Source organism: Choristoneura fumiferana, chromosome 20, assembly GCF_025370935.1.
Source record: "Choristoneura fumiferana chromosome 20, NRCan_CFum_1, whole genome shotgun sequence".
Classification (NCBI taxonomy): domain Eukaryota; kingdom Metazoa; phylum Arthropoda; class Insecta; order Lepidoptera; family Tortricidae; genus Choristoneura; species Choristoneura fumiferana.
The window spans coordinates 1,429,646-1,447,470 of record NC_133491.1 but is presented as its reverse complement, the minus strand read 5'-3'; the positions used below and the strand labels follow the sequence as shown (position 1 = coordinate 1,447,470).

The following is a 17,825-nucleotide window of genomic DNA, read 5'->3' as shown; positions in this document are numbered from 1 at the left end:
TCATCCATGCAGTTTTGAAGGAGTTTGGTCACAAAAAAATTGTTGACCTGAGAATTTGATATATTACATTTTAACTAGGGTTAAGTACATCCTATGTGACTATGTTAGCTACGTGGGAAGCCACAGAGAAACATAGCTATAGTACATTAGAACAAGATCCTTATAGTTTCGCCATGTCTGTCTGTCTATCCATATGTGGCTTTGCTCAGAGACTACCTATCTGTTTAGAAAGCTATAATTTTGCATATATTATGGGTGCCAAGACTGCAGGCTGACACTGGGCACTGGGCATGCCACGTCAGCCGTATGGAACCCAATAGGTGGGCTAAAATAGCCACAGACTGGATACCACAAAATAGACTTCGGTAACATGTCAAGCCCAGGCGTTAATGGCGGGATGATCTGTCGCCTTCTTCGCAGCTGGTCAGAGATCGCCCAGACCGGGTATCAATGGGGCTTTTTAAAAAAAAAATATAAATAATTATATTGTAGCCTCCCATAGACAAAGTAGGAAGTAGGTGTGATATTTTTAGGAAAAAACGGAACCCTTATAGTTTCACCATCTCTGGCTTTTCAGTGTGTGGATTTTAGGATTTTTTTAAGAGGTGTTGAGCTGTTGACTAATGTTTAAATACAAAGATTGATAGTGTTAAGCATTAAAGGCATGACTAGTGATGAAACTTGAAAAAAAAAAAATTGCCACTGTTTTTATATTAATTTGGTATTTTTTATATTACTTTCTTTTAGAAAAGTACAAATTAGTTACTGAATGTAATGAAACATTAAATCTGATTTTTTAAGTATTTTTAATGTATGAATGTTTAGTATAAAAAAATATTAATAAGATTCATATTGAATATTAACTAAATTCAATCAATTCAATTTAATTTATTGTGAATAGGTAACTAATAATAAAAAGTGAATTGTAAGGCCCTTACCAAGTGTAGTTTCCTTCAAACCGTAGTTTTTAATTAACATTAAGCTCAGTGATGCTGGCCTTGACTGCGCGATTTGCAAGGCTAAGTACGACACCAGAGTAAGAGTTAACAGTGATTGGAGGCAGTAAGACTTAATGGTGCGTCCGAGTAAATCATGCCCTGCAGCAGGCGCGAATTCTCAAATGAGAGCTTCCTACAGTGGCTATTGTTCGCGTGACTTTTTTTTAAATTATACTTGATTAAATGTTGCAGGACGCCAATTTGCTCCGGCACTACTTCACCATCGACTTTCTCTTGTTGTTCGAACTTCCGAACTCGCACATTTTTTTTTATTTAATAAAAGTTTATGTAAAATAAAATAAATAAAGTATCTGTTGTAATGAAATAAATAACCTAACCAACAAAAAGTTGGAAAACCCCTGACTTTGTCAGTTCAATTTCAATATCTCAAAAATGGCTGAACCGATTTTGATAAAACATGTCTAAGAACCATCGCTAGAAAACCTGCTTACAAATAAAACAAGACACATTCAAATAAAATAAAAAAACTGCATAAATTACTGTTTGCCTATCTTTAAGTTTTCCTTTCCTGTTTAGGTTACCTTGAAATGATCCCTTTTAGGGATAAGTTCCCCTTTGTACTCTTTTGTTTTGTTGTTTTCTTTTTGTGTTCATAAACAATTAAGTATTTGCGTACATACATACATACAAATCGGTCCACCCGTTTAAGAGCTATGGTGCCAAAGACAGACACACAGACACACATAGCGGTCAAGCTCCCCCTCTTTTTGCATTGGGGGTTAAAAAAAAACAACTGGATATAATACTGTTTTCTTGAATGAAAAAATTCTGATAAAATCTGTTTCCGGGGTTCTAAGTATAACTAACACAACCATTTGTTGAAATATCAGATTTCTTGAAAAAAACCTTGTAAGTATATTCTACAATTATAGAATTGCTTGTTTTTGTCAGGATCTACTTGTGTTTACAAGGTTTTTATTGTTTTTTTTTTTGCATTAATGTGTATTTAATTATTATTTTCTTACCTATCAATAAGGCTGTTCTTGAGTTCCTCAGCAGCATCAATTGCCTTGTTGGGGTTCTTGGTCCCCAACATGCTGTTGAAATATGCCTTGTCCTTCAAATACTCCTTGTCCTTGCTGATACAAGCCACGACCCGCAAGTACTTCATGTAACACACGTACGAATACTCCTCGTCGCCCTTTCCCGTGCCTCCTCAGCACTCTCAAAAAGCTTCTGAGCCGATTTGCATAACCTTCAAACAAAAGGTCAAAAAACATAATAAAAACAAGATTTGTGTAAAGTTTTAGGCCATAAACGGTGCATATACTCACAGGGGTAGCCCTTTTCGATTTCAAATCCGGAATATTGTGCAATTTATCTAGATCCTCGATACATTTTCCTAGATGCAGCTGTAGACGACGCGTTTCCGTCATATTGGATATTAAAGCTGCGTCACAGATCGGTAAACGAATTATAGTTGTTTTATAAGTAGCCTAGATCACTAAACACTACATTTGAGATAAACAACGCAGTGATTCCTGTAAAATTCACAAACGGAAACAAAAAACTGGCTAGCCTAATCCAAAAACGTCATGTTTGAGTGAGTTGGATCGGATCGGATGAATGGTTTTGAATGGAATTGAAATGTCAAATGAAAACCACGAAGATGAACGAACGTAGACATGGAGTTACAATGAGACGTTTCGTTACGTATTGTTTTTTTCCATCGTTATCATGTTAATTGAAATAAACGCCAATAAAATGAATATCATAACGCTTAAAAAACTACAAAAGTTCTTGACGCTTACACTGTAAAGTTCTTGATGTGTTTATTTACAATATTTCTTCAAATCTAATAACTTGACGTAACAGTGTAGTATCAAAACGCACACAATAAAAACGTATAGCGCAAAAGCGCAAGTTTTCATGCGCAGTGGAAACTCGTCCGATTTTCCTGGTCGATCACGGTTTTCCGTAGTTTTTCAGCTGATCGCGCTTCCCACGGCCGTGTCGCAGACTGTCCCGTGGTGTCATGTGCGTAACTGTCGCAGCGTAGTGAAATAGCCGAGTGTTTGTGATTTGTGTAGTTTTCGGGTTAGCTAGTGGCAGTGAAAATGTTTTCAGGACTTACTAATCAGGTTAGTTCGTGGATGGGGGCCGCGAAAGGAGACCCCCAGGATGAAGAAGTCCCGACTCCTACTAAGGAAGCGACGGCAGAGCCAGCGGCAGAGGGCGAGCGACAGAGGTGCATTATTCTTTTGTTTACTTTTTTCTCCCCTCCGTTATCCCGCTATAACCCACATAAAACTATTAAAATTAATTGACTCGTAACGTTTGAATCGTGCTTTTTGATTTGTAGCTGAAAATATGCTTGTAAACTGCATTCAACCTGGGAAGTTTCTAGAAAGCGGCTGCAAGGTGCAATAATCCGCCGAATAATGCAATGCAGCAAAACGTTTCATAACTATGGTGGGATATTGATCCAGTATGAACATTTATTTAGGTCAAGAACATTGGTGCTAGGACTGTAATGAGAACACCAGGCCGTCTTCATTGTATTGATGATTGGGGCTAATTGGATATGGCTCCATATGTTAAATATGCATTTGTTTGTAACTAGACATAACACTGTTCTAAAGTTTGGATTGTGGTTTCTATAATGACTTCACTTCATTAGATCTTTCTTAATTCTGGAGAACAGTTAATAAATTGATTACATTCTAATTTTTTCTTGTGACCTATTTCTTTGATGAATCATCTGATCTTCCTAATTTTGTCTGCTTTTAGATAAAAGTTTGACATAAGAATAATGAGAATACATCTACTATTATTTATACCACCATCACAGAAATGCAATCCGTAACTAAATAATACTAAGTAAAATAAATTATAGATATATTAATATTCAAATATTGAGTGTGATAATTAACAGAGTTGGATCTACAATTTAGCCATTTTACAATTATTAAAATTACAATTATGTTAATACTATGTACCCTAAAAGGAACTAACATGCAGCACATTTTTAGAAAAATATGTAAATACATCCAACCTGTAATGCAAAAAGCTGTTTTGATCCCTTCTAAATTGAGCTTGATATATTTTTCCTAAGATTACCCAAGTATTAAGGTAATTAAGCTCAGCTTATCCATAGATGTATTTTAGATGGCAAATTAAAAGTATCAATTGCTTGCCAGTGAATGCTATTCATAAAAAGTGCTAACATACTTACAAGACTGGGTGACATAAAGGCTTTCAAGCAATAAAGAGATTAAAAAGTACCTATTCAAATTTATTTATATTTGAATTTTTTTTTGCAAGCCCAACGAAACCAGGCGGCAAACTTGACCTCATCACGAATGTACAGTCAAAAATGACGGGGTGGCTTGGGTCAGGGATCCCATCCCTGGCCTCAGGAAAAATGATGCTGCACCTTCCGAAGCCACTGAGGCTGCACCTGTTGAACCCGCTGAGCCTGCCGAACCCAAGCTTGAGGGGAAAGACGATGATGATAACTCTAGGTATAATAGGTACGCGGGGTGGCAGACTAAATGAGTTTACTTATTTCCTCAAAGCTTCAGTGTGCCGTTTTTTGACGAAGTGTTAGAAACGCCACACCTTTTTCTTAAGCTTTTCATACACTGAATATCGATCAGCTTAAAGCACTGACACGCATTTGTTCCTATTTTTGCCACTCTATGCATAAGGATTCATTGCTTTCAGATTAATCATTATCTTTTTTTTAAAATATTGCCTTGTTGATAAAACAGCTGGTATTTTTTTTTATATATACACAGAACATGACAGACTAATCAACCATCAAGCTTTAACAGGTATTACCTATTGTTGTGATGAATTTAACAATCTACTGTTTCAGTAGAGGAAAATCACTTGCAGCATAACAGTCACTAAGTCCGACATGGGTGACACTCTTTCCCGGCCCAGATAATACCAGGATGGAAATACCGACCCTGTTGTTCGTGTACACGCCCATAGAAGCTCCTGTCAGTTTCTATGGGCGTGTACACAAAAAACAGGGCCAGTATTTCCATGTCGGTGTTATCCGGGCCGGGAAAGAGTGTCACCCAGTCATGCAGATTGTATTGCAGGGTTTTCACTAAATTAAACTATTATAAGGAGTGCTAGCAACTGCGTTTTTCTTCGTATTTATATCATATTATCTACTTCACATTCTTGTGACAGTTAAATACGAGGTAATGGCGCTATGCCTTCTGGCATTCATATGTTTAAGGGTGAAAAACACATGCTTTCTATATATATAACAACTTCAACTTTTTTGTTTAGTGGCAATCGGTCGCTTTTGGTTAGCGTCCATTACTGCCAATGACACCTGACAGCAGCAAAGTGTATATTGTGTCAGACCGGTTGGATAAGATTTCTAAACGGGGGTTGTGGAAGCGAGTTTGTTGCGTACCTGCAATAGACATACACAAAACATAGGGACAGCACAAAACATAGAAGACAGTACAAAACATTTAGACATTACAGATCGGATCAAAGGGAGCGACAAAAGCGAAAAAGCACCTATAGTTTTATTTTTTCTTTAGTTATATAATTAATTAACATGTTAAGGATTTTCTTGTTGGAGGAGGCATGAAGTAGGAGGGTTTTGAGGTTGGTGGGTTTGGGAATACAGGGGGGAAGGATGTTGTAAGGGGAACAGTTCTCATGGGGCAGTTTAACATAATGTGGTCGGCGGTACCCTCCTCCAAGCCGCATGGACAGAGGGGGGATTGAACAATACCCCATCTATACAGGCGGGATGGAGCACAAGTATGTCCGATACGTAATCTGCAGATGACAGAGGTTGTCTGTTTGTTCGCTTGACGAAACCGGAAAAACCAAGGCTTAGGGGGGATGTTTGGTTGAATATCCCCGTAATGACGGCCTTTGACCAGTAAGGAGCACTCATAATGACGGAGCCAAAGAGAGGTGAGATCGGATTTGGCAGCAGAGAAGAGGTCATAGAAATAGCAGTGGGAGTGATCCAAGCTGCCGATCTCTATGGCCTCCTTAGCATATGCGTCAGCGACCTCGTTTCCCCGGATCCCAGAATGACTGGGAATCCAGGCCAACGAGATCTCAAGGTTGCGGAGATGGGCTTCGAATAGGGATTGCCTGATGAGTAGCACTAAAGGATAGTTAATTTTGGCAGAGAAAGGATTGGCCGTGATGGATTGTAAACCGCTAAGAGAGTCCGTAAAAATTAACGAGTTGCTAATACCATGAGCATTAATGTATTTAACGGCTTCCAGAATAGCGACTAGCTCACCGGTAAAGACTGACGTGTGAGGTGGGCACTTAAAGCTCAGGATAACTGAATCTTTCGGGATCCAGACTGCCGAACCCACAGCGCCGCCAACCATAAGCCTGGAGGCATCTGTGAATAACAAAGACCAGCCTTGCCAGGAGTTTTCGATGTTGTGTAGAAAAGAACTGTTAGCTCCGGGCTGGTTCTTTGTTATTCCGAAGTTAAGGATGATGTTGGGTTGAAAGATTAGAGCATCGTAACTGTGAGCAAAAAGGGGGAGAAGGGAGCATGTGAAAGAGGGGTCTGGGAGGTTATTGAATTTGCGGAAGCTATTGATAAGACATGGCGGGTTTTTGTTGAACCAGAATCCACTGTCAGTAATTAAATCCGATAGTTCTTGCAGCTTAGGTAAGAGGGGGTGGTCGTCCAGAAGGGAAAGTCTGAGGAAGAAACGATCAGCCAGGTATTGACGTCGGAGGTAAAGGGGGGGTCAGTTGCTTCTACTTGAAGGGCATTGGTCGGGGAGGATTTCATGGCTCCCAGGATAACCCGGAGGGACTGGTACTGGATTTTGTCCAGTTTACCTAAGGCCACCTTGTTACAAGGTTCTAAGATAAAGGAGCCATAATCAAGGACGCTGCGTACTATGGCATTATAGAGGAGTTTCTGGGAATAGGGGTGGGCACCCCACCACACACCCGAAAGACAACGCAGAATGTTGATGTTTGATTGGCACTTTTTAACTGTGGAATCAATATGGGGGCAACCGGAAAGCCGAGAGTCAAGCGTAACGCCTAGAAATTTGACTTGTTTACTGACAGGGATTAGTTGATTATTGAAGGCGACTTCCACAGGGGGAACGACCTTTTCCTAGTAAAAGGAACCACGCTACATTTGGAAACTGAAAGGGAAAGACCATGGACAGCAAGCCATTCACCCAGGTAGAATAGGGCTTGGTTCAAGTTGCAGGTGGCTACTTCGACGGAATGGGACGATGCGTACAAAGCTATGTCGTCTGCGTATTGCAGTATGTTGCAGAACGGTGAAACAGCCTCGTCAAGGTCGTGGGTGTACAAGCTGTAGAGCAAGGGACTTAATACGGATCCTTGTGGAAGACCTTGCCAGATTAGCCTCGGAGTGGAATGGGAACCATTATGTCTCACCTCGATGGATCGTTCCATTAGGAAGTTGCATATGAAATGCGTCAGCTTCTGCGGCAGACTCAGCTTAGATAGTTTATCTCTGAGTAAGGAGAGTATGACACTATCATACGCGGATGATACGTCCAAGAATACGCCAACAAGGAACTCGTTCCTTGAGAGGGAGATCCTGATGTCAGTTGTTAAAATCGAGAGACTATCCATGGTGCCCATTCCTCTCCGAAAACCAAACTGGCTTTTGGACAGTATTTTATTTGATTCTACGAACCACTCCAGGCGTTTCTTAATCATGTGCTCTAGGATTTTGAGAAGGCAGGATGATAAGGCGATTGGACGGTGGGAGGAAGGAAGGAGGGGATCTTTCCCTTGTTTATGTAGAGGGATGATAATTTGTTTTTTCCAAGCCTCTGGAACGAAACCCAGGTCGAGGAAATGGTTTAAAAGGTCTAGAAAGTATTTTTTGGTAACCTGGCCAGATTTGGCAAGAAAAGCGTACGGGATACTATCTGGACCAGGAGCCGAGTTCTTGAGGTGGTCTAACGATGCCAAAAGTTCTAACCACGAAAACGGTTGGTCGAGATTATTATGAGGGCAATTCAAAGGATAGGGGGAAGGGAGGGAGTTAACATGGGGGACAGTGGGGGAGACAGGGTGTCTATAAATGCCGTGAGCCAAACTGAGGAGTCGTTACTAGGCGCATCTCGGGCTATGAATGAACCTCTAAAACGTTTTATGGCTTTCCATAGAACAGTTGATGGAGTGCGGGGCGAGATACTTTGGCAGAAGTTTATCCATCCAAATTTCTTTTTTTTTTTGAACAAACGTTTCGCCTGAGCCGCGGTCTTTTTGAATGCGAGAAAGTTATCCAGGGACATGTTTCCACAATACGCTTTCTCGGCCTCGTTCCTTAGGCGAATCATGTCCGTACATTCAGAGTCCCACCAAGGTGGGGAGGACCTAGCCTTATAACGTTTTTTAGGCGGAATATTTTTGTCAGCTGCAACTATGAAGGCCTCGATCAGGTTGTCATGACAAATACAGGCGTTTTCTGGTAAGACAATGGGCATCTTGCTGACTGCTGCATCCAAGTCCGCCGCGAACTGGTCCCAATCAGCCTTGGACAGGTGGTACCTATTAGAATTTGGGGGAGTACTGGGTTGGGAAAAGGATGTAGGGAAGGATATTAAGATTGGAAGGTGATCACTACCGTGGGAATCCTGGAGCACAGACCACGAGAGAAGGGTGCCAAAATGTGGAGAGCACAGGGAAAGATCGACGGCACTAGAGTTCAGGCCTGGTGCCGTTCTGCGCGTCGGAGAACCATCATTGAGTAGGCAGATGTTTTTGTCCTCCATCAGGTCAACGAGATCACAGGCTAAGGCGTCGTAATCGGCGCTTCCCCACATGAGATGATGACAGTTAAAGTCACCTAAAATGAGGAATGGGTCCGGAAGGGCGGAAAATATGTGCTCGAGGTCTGAGATATTAATGGAGAGCGGATCGTAAATATAGATCGAAAGAACGGTAAAGTCCATGATCTTGGCGGCGACTGCATTAATGCCGTAAGGGATAGGGGGAAGAGTTATACGATTATACGTGACAGAAGATTTGATGAGAAGGGCGGCTCCTGCGTAGCCATCATCTCTGTCATGTCGGAGGCACGAGAAGCCAGGCACCCGGAACCGGGCTCCCGGAACCAACCAGGTCTCCGATATGGCAAAGACAGTAGGGTCATACGAGGATACCATTTGCAAAATTTCGTGTTTTTTAGGGCGGAGACTGTGACTGTTCCACTGGATGAGATGGAACATTTACAACTTGGAGAAATTGTGAAAGTTTGTTGGCGACGTTGGGCGGTAGGGGAAATCATCCATTTTGCTGAACATATTGATCAGCAAGGATAGAAGGACGTCCAGCAGGTTATCGTTGGGGGGGACTGAAAGGGGGAGGAGGGCGGGGAGCCTGGGGGCCGGAGGGCGGCACCATTCCTCGGAGGAGGGGGGTTGCGGTCTCTAATTAGGGCTTCGTGAGCGGCACGGTCATATCCTTGTGATAGAGGACGATGGGGGACCTTGGTATGTAGACCGTTTTCCTGTAACTTTGGGATGGACTTTGAGTGTGGGTGGGGAAGGCAGAGTGTTGGGTTTGAGGCATAGGATCAGTTTGGGAATAGGGGGGCTCTGAGCCGCGTCTGCGTAGGATCTCTTAACAGGGGGAACCTTTCGCAAGCCTGAGAGTAAGAGATGTTGTCGTCAGACATTGCTGCTTTGATAGCCTGTTGACGAGTGTGTTCTGGACAGGTCTTGTGTGTAGCAAAGTGCCTGCCTGAGCAGAACAGACAAAACGCTAAGTCTTCCTGCACAGTACATGTTTTGCCTGTATGCTCTTGGCCACATTTGAAGCATTTTGGTTTTGATCGACATTGATCCGCTACGTGTCCGAATTTACAGCAGCTGTGGCACTGTATTGTGGGCAAAAGATACTTTTCTACTACTAACGATGTGTAACAGCAGAAAATTCTGGCTGGCAAAACTTGTCCGCTAAAAGTTATCACCACAGTACCTGTAGGGATCCACTCAATGCCGTCGGGTTTGTGTACTTTTCGGTTAAGTCGCCTGGCTTTAAGGATGCCCCCACAGCCAGAAGGAAGCTCCACATCATTGACAAAAGCATCCAGCGCTAGGTCCGTGGGTACTCCCCTGACAATACCCATGCGTGTGATATTAAACGTTGGGATGGTAGCCTCGAAATTTTTAGATGCGAGTAGTGGGTCCGATAAAAAGGTATTAGCTGCCTCTGCGGAGTTAAACTCTACACTAACACGGTTTCTACCTACTTTTTTGATACCATCTCGCGCTATGTTCTGTATACGCGAGTTTACCATCACTTGTCCAAATTTGATAGGATTTAGGGTAGTACCAGCGGAGGGATCTGATTCTGACTTGGATACATGGACAAGGAAAGGACCTCCGTCGTTTGACGTGTATTTACGTCCATTTTTTAGGTCCGGATGTTCGTAAAGGTGGGCTATGGAGTCGGAAGGAGCCCTGGTCCCCAACTTAGTTGGGGGCTGGGATCCATCCAGCACCGTAGCCCTCCTTTTTGCCCCAGTAGAGTTATTTCGGCGTCCATCGACACCTCCGATTGGCTGTCTTGCGACAAGTTCATCGGTGCGCCGATGGAAACCGGTTCCCTAACAGAGGTTATGTCTGGAGGTTTTGGGGGGATATGCGACATTGCGGGGTTAGCAGCGTACGAGTATTTGTTAAAACACTTACTGAACGACGATACTGGTGGGTCACACAACAAAACACGTAAAAAATAGCACTAGGCCACAAAATTTCGTAGGTCCGACACAAACACGTGCTGTCACCAAGGAAGCCAAGTGGTCAGTCTATATATATACTTATTATAATAATCAAACATATTGCATCATTCTTCATTGACTTGACAGTTGTCATGTCTGCTGTTCAGCCTTTATACCTACATAATTTTAATATACCTTCACTTCAAACATTTCCACATGTATAACACAATAGAATGGATCAACCAACCATACTTAGGCTGTGGTTTTTTCGCCAGAATTCTTTTACATTCACTGGCTTTTTCAATGGATTTATCATTCCAAATTTGAATTAGTTCTTTTTTAATCAGATCAAAAGGGATTGGGCATTACCTTTTTTATTATTGTTTCCATAAATAACACTTGTCTCTGTGAACTCATTGACTCTGCTCAAACCCCCATTTTTTATTTCTCATTGTGCATTCTATTAAATTAGTGTTTTTATCAATTTACTTATAACTATAATCTTTAGGATAAGCTGTTTAAATACATTCATTTCGACCTTTCGACATTGCCTGAGAAAAAGGGCAATAAAAGTTTAATTTATTGTTGAAATGGGTAAATAACAACGCCTTCTTGGTGGTCGCTCATTGTGTATACGTTTAACCCACTCAACAGAATAGGGGTGCACTGAGCAAAAATCAAGATTATCTATGTACAGCAGGGCTACTACGAAACTCGAAACTCGAAGTTCGTGTCGTGCGGTCCCTCTGACACTTATACTATTTAATACGAGAGTGAAAGGGCTTACGATACGAACTTAGAGTATCGAGTTTCGTAGTAGCCCAGCAGGTGCCATCAGATTTCGGAGCGGCCAAGGTGATAAAAAATATCGGAACGTGAACTCTAATGCCTTGCGAATCAAGCGCATGTGGCGATGCTTTTGACTACCTCGACCCGCTCCGAATATTAATGGCGACTGTACAGCACAGGCCTCCTCTCAGAACAAGAGGGCTTGGGTCATAGCTCCCACGTGGGCCCAGTGCGGATTGGGAGCTTCACACGCACCATTGAATCGCTTCGCAGGTTTGTGCAGGTTTCCTCACGATGTTTTCCTTCGCTGCAAAGCTCGTGGTAAATTTCAAAGGTAATTCCGCACATGAATTTTGAAAAACTCAGAGGTGTGAGACGGGGTTTGAACCCACGACCCTCTGCTTGAGAGGCGATAGCACAGCACGGTATACAATAAATTAGCCAATGAATGTGTTTGAACTAAATGATATATTGAACTCTATTACTCTTATCCAATAACCAATAAAACATTCGGCATCAGTATTACTTCAGGCTTTACAGGTCGCTTCACAAGAGTTGACATGAATGGAATAACTGAGTGAATGAAAGTACCTATGTGTTACCTATTTGAATACACTTCACACAAATGTGAAAATGTCATGCATTTCCTAAAAAAATGTCTAGTGACATTACTTTCGTTCAATCCATTCGTGCTAGCTCTTGTGAACCGACCTGTACATTTTGATCATTATTTCTTGTTTATTGGATCAGGATTGTATATTGTCAGATTTGTACTCTTTCTGTCGCTTCTGTTACCAATTGTATAAAACTTGTGGATTTGACTTACTATCTCGAGCTAAATCTGTGGCCTTATTGTTTACGCACGGACGCACTGTCGTTTGGAATATAAATCGTTTTCACCATTTCTTTCTGTCACGCAGTATAAGATGACGGTAGAGAGAAATGTGAAGTTCTTGAATGACCGCGGATCAGCAAGCGCGACGTAGGACGTCCACCAACGAGACTGACGAATGACCAGCCTTATTTTCTAACACGCTTGGAATCACAATCGTTCTCAACATTTCTTTCTGTCGTACGATATAAGACGAGGCTAGAAAGAGATGGTGAATGCGATCGCGAACGTCAGCGCGTTAGACAATACGGCCTCAGAGCCGCGGGTTCAGTGGATCCAGGCCGCTTCCAACCGAAGCTACTGGAGGGCTATGTCCATTAGCGGGCGTCCTATGGCTGATATTTGATGATGATGATGAGAAAGAGACGGTGAATGCGACCGCAAGCACTCGGGCGTTAGATACGGCCACTGCAGGGCTACTACGAAACTCGAAGTTCGTGTGGTGCGGTCCCTCTGACACTTATACTATTTGATACGAGAGCGAGAGGGACCGCACGACACGAACTTCGAGTTTCGAGTTTCGTAGTGGCCCTGCTGGTCGGCGGCTGTGACGGTTGGTCGTAGACGTTGGCTAATCCACTTACAACGATGGCGATGGTGGAGCGGTGCGCCGCGGTGTGGAGGCGGTATCGGTTGTAATATTCACGGTAGCGCGAAAGAGGCCACACAGATGCCGCGCGGGAAATAAGCGTGGCGCGGTATTCTGCGTGGCCACTTTCACGTTAGCTCGAATATTACAACCAGTATCGCCTCCGCGCGCCGCGCGCACTGCTCCGCCTGCGCTGTCAGTCGGTTTCTTTTCTAGCTTTATTGTCGATATTAAAAATTTATGAACAATAAGCTAGATCGCGAGGCGCGACCCGGCCGCCACCTGCCGCAATACCACGAAAACTACAAACCCAACTCGACATAATTTGTAAAAATTCATCCTGGGTAAAAAAATATATAATTAATTTTATTTGACGGATAAAGGTGATGTCTCCGTCTATTCGAACAAAACAAACAGCGACGGCATCTATCCGTCAGATAAATTTAATCAAATGATGGTGAAACAGGGGGTTAGTCCGTCAGTTTATCAGAACACATTGGGCACATAACCAAAAAATTACAAAGATGCAGCGCGTCAAAGTTCGGGAGCGGGGGACCGCGACGTCACGCCGTGCAACAAGTGGCGCACGCGCACGCCGTGATGGTACGCGGAACTTTTAAGGCTGCTTAAAAAACAGTGACGGCACGGAATCGCAGTGACGCATCGTATGCGCACCGTTTCTTTGCATGCTTTGCACACCGCTGCTTAAAATACGCAAACGGTGCGGAATCGCAGTGACGGGCCGACAAGACTTTTGTTCGGTAAAGTCCTGACTTTTACGGCACGTCACTGCGATTCCGTATTTTAAGCAGATCCACTGGATTCGATTTGTAGCATTCGAAGATGGCAGATGTAGACAATATCTAATTTTGCTAGTTCTGTTTCTTTGGCTAGTTGAAGTATAATTTTGATAGTGTTTTATGCGGCGATTAACCTTAACAGTGAACAGTGATCCCAAAATTCTATATTGCTCTCGTGTCTAACATTTTTTAATGCGCAAGTGGTCTCCACGTGGTTTCTGGAATTTTACTATCAAGTTGCAAAAACTACAATCACCGTACAACGTGCCTCTCAAAGAAAGTTTACCTCGACACTGGCGAAATTGTCCTATTAATTAGGACAGAAAAGCCATATTTTAAAAGAAGAAGAAGAAGAAGCAGCGGTGTGCAGAGCATGCGATAAAAACGGTGCGCATACGGTGCGCCACTGCGATTCCATGCCGTCACCGTTTTTTAAGCAGCGGTTTGGTCGCACCTTTAACTGGAAGTCTGGCTATATCTTCTTTATTTTTTCTTTAATTTACAAAAGCAAAAATACGATTTACTGTCATTTGGTGCAAATGGAAAATGGACAACTCGAAGCAGAAAAATGACAATTTTAAATACTTACATCAAGAAGGAAAATTGTCCATCCTGAATATCGTCGAAAATAAAACCTTATCCTATGGTAACATTGACAAATTTGAGTATGGCGAAAAAAAACGACCACATATTTACGTATACATTCAGAAATATGACGAATCGTAAATTGTTGCACACGAAATCAATTGTTTTGAGCTTACATATTAAGTTAAGACCTGATTTAGACAACATTCACTATTGCTTATTTAATTTTGCTCCTAATTTATAATGGACAATACTCCATTTGGGTTTAATTAATTTACAACACTTGTCCTATATTTTCTGATATAACTGACGGAGTAATTTTTTAGTACACTCGAACCAACTGAATCGTGAGCCACTGTGGAACCTTTTCGTGCGAAAAGTCACAGTGACATCGCATTGCTTGACAAGGAATTTATTATGACACTTACTGTGAGAACGTTCTACGGTGGGTCAGGTAGGAATCAAATGGTTCGACTGCACATACTAACCTGTATGTGCTATACATTAGAGCGAGTGTGTTTACTCTTGTATGTAGTCGTTATGTAACCCGTTCCCTTGTCCAGCGCGACCGGCGGCGCGGACAGTAGACCGGCCTCCACCGGCGGGACCCCCACCGAGGAACAGCCTCAAGGCGTCGGCAACGGTACGTGGACCCCTCAATTGTGTGCTAGAAATCTATCTATTTACTAGCGTTTACCCGCGTCTTCGCACGCGTAAATCGTTACATACAGCAGTTGAATTGAAATTACGGTATTTTATTAAATTCTCGTGGGAATTCCCTAAAATTACATCGTTGTTTTCATTGACGTTAAATTTAAATTTGCCAAATTTCATGACTCTAAACCCAGCGGTTGTTAATTCGAGATTTTAGCCCTATCCCGTGGGAATATCGGATTAAAAAGTAGCCTATGTGTTATTCCAGATGTCCAACTATCTACATACCAAATTTCATGACTCTCAACCCATTGATTATTAGTTAGACATTTTATTCCTGGTTCTCTTTCGTTTGCCCGAATTTCATATGCCCGAATGTATCGTTTTCTAGAATTTTCATTTGCCATAAAGTAATTTATTTCTGAAATAGTAATTTCTTCAGAGTTCATATTAAACCAACCTAACCTAACCTACTGCATTCTATATCATGACATTTAAAAAAATCCTGAAAACAGCACGGTTCTACATATTTTATGGCAAACGTTGGTATGGCAAATGAAATTAGGGGAAGTAAAGGTATACGTTTATTCCTATCCCGTGGGAACATCGGGATAAAAAGTATCCTATGTTTTAATCCAGGTTATAAACTAACTTTTTGCCAAATTTCATCCAAATCCGTCCAGCTGGTTCAGCGTGAAGAAGTATCAAACATACTCACTCACTTACAAACTCACTCACTCACTCACAAACTTTTATTTCAAACATTTAAGGAATTTTCATTAGGTACAGGCATTGCCTAATGCGATAATCTAGGCAAAAATTACAATCAGGGCGCGTTTCCACCAGGATGTGCGTAATGAGGATATGTAAAACAAGCATTTATAAAAAACCGTCTTTTTTTTAATGAAAAAATATATGTGAAACAAAATCCGAGCCACGTCTGTTTTCGCAAGAAGCGTGTGCATTTAAAACGTCAGCGCAGAATTGAATTGCTGTACCCATTGCTCTGTCTCGTTTCGTTGCCAAATTAACTATTTCTACTGGTCCAGTATTCCCGAGTTTATTATCTTCATCATTCAGGATTGCAATTGTATTATGCACTATGCAGCAGCTAGTCGTGCCAATTTTTAGTTCCGGAGCCAAAATGGCAAAAACGGAACCCTTATAGTTTCGTCAAGTCGGTCTGTCTGTCTGTCCGTCCGTCCGTATGTCACAGGCTAATTTTCGACGCCAGTGCTGTCTCCGTCTATTCGAACAAAACAAATAGACGGCATCACACCTAACCGCCAGTTAACACTAGGGGCTGTTTCACCATCCATTGATCAGTCTTTAACTGACGGTTAAATGTGACGCCGTCTCTAAAGTCACGGTCAAAGTCAAAATATCTTTATTCAATTTAGGCTATAACAAACACTTATGAATGTAAAAAAAAAAATCTACCACCGGTTCGGAAAAACCTCTGTTGAGAAGTATATGGCCAGAAACTCAGCGAGGTATATTCTTTTAAACAGATTTACGTACAATATTATTAAATGATATCTATACATCACAAGTATTTAACACAATTTCGCTATTTGAAGGGATCGCTAATGCGGATCGGAATTATTTCCAAATATCCCTGTCCATGATATAATCATTAACTTTATAATACGCCTTAGATATTAATGTCTTCTTGACAATAGATCTGAATTTTGTATCCGTTTCATATATAATATGTGTTTCTCTATTTGTTTGGTTCGAATAGACGGAGACGGCATCACATTTAACCGTCAGTTAAGACTAATCAATGGATGGTGAAACAGTCCCTTTATATTATAAATAGTAAACGAAAGCGTAGAGGAAAATTAGTTCTGTCATATTAATAATTTAATTTAATTTCCTCACACACGGCAAGAGCAGGCGTAAGGAATTGATTAGTTCAAGTTATCGATATACGCAGTAGCTTAAGTTTAGATGTTTTATAGCTGTATAGCAATCGTCATTTTAAAGATTTCTGAATGGCTAACACGCTTACCTTCTTTTTTATATTCAACTGGATGGCAAACAAGCAAATGGGTCTCCTGATGGTAAGAGATCACCACCGCCCATAAACATCTGCAACACCAAGGGTATTGCAGATGCGTTGCCAACCTAGAGGCCTAAGATAGAAAACCTCAAGTGCCAGTAATTTCACCGGCTGTCTTACTCTCCACGTCGAAACACAATAGCGCAAGCACTGCTGCTTCACGGCAGGATTAGCGAGCAAGATGGTGGTAGCAATCCGGGCGGACCTTGCACAAGGTCCTACCACCTGCTAGTGCGTGCCTTCTGTTAGTGCGTCCTTAATTTAGAGTTTTTGCTGTATTATCGATTTATCGCACTAGACATAGTCTGTTACTATAAGGGGCTGTTTCACCATCCATTGATTAGTGTTAACTGACGGTTAAATGTGATGCCGTCACCGCCTATTCGAACAAAACAAATAGAGACGGCATCACATTTAACCGTCAGTTAACACTAATCTATGGATGGTGTAACAGCCCCTAAGTAATTGTATGTTCGTGAAGTAAAGGAAATAAATATTTATCTTATTGGTCTAGTTAGCACATAAGTAGTGAAAAAGCTAATCAGGTAGTTTTAAAATGTTATTTATTAGGTACTCTTACATTTCAAGTTGCGATAAGCAATATCTGCGCATTCATCTGAGTTGTCGTAGGTTTGGATTTTATTTTCACGTTATAAAAATCTGTTTAGCTATTATGATTTTACTCATAATTATTATTATTTTAGCCCTCTTGTTCTGAGAGGAGGCCTGTGCCCAGCAGTGGGACGTATA

At 41.7% G+C, this 17,825-nt stretch overlaps 1 pseudogene; it reads left to right on the top strand.

Moving 5' to 3' along the window:
* The first annotated feature begins 2,849 nt into the window (after positions 1 to 2,849).
* On the top strand, positions 2,850 to 15,046 carry LOC141439360 (synapse-associated protein of 47 kDa-like; annotated as a pseudogene).
* Positions 15,047 to 17,825: the final 2,779 nt, after the last annotated feature.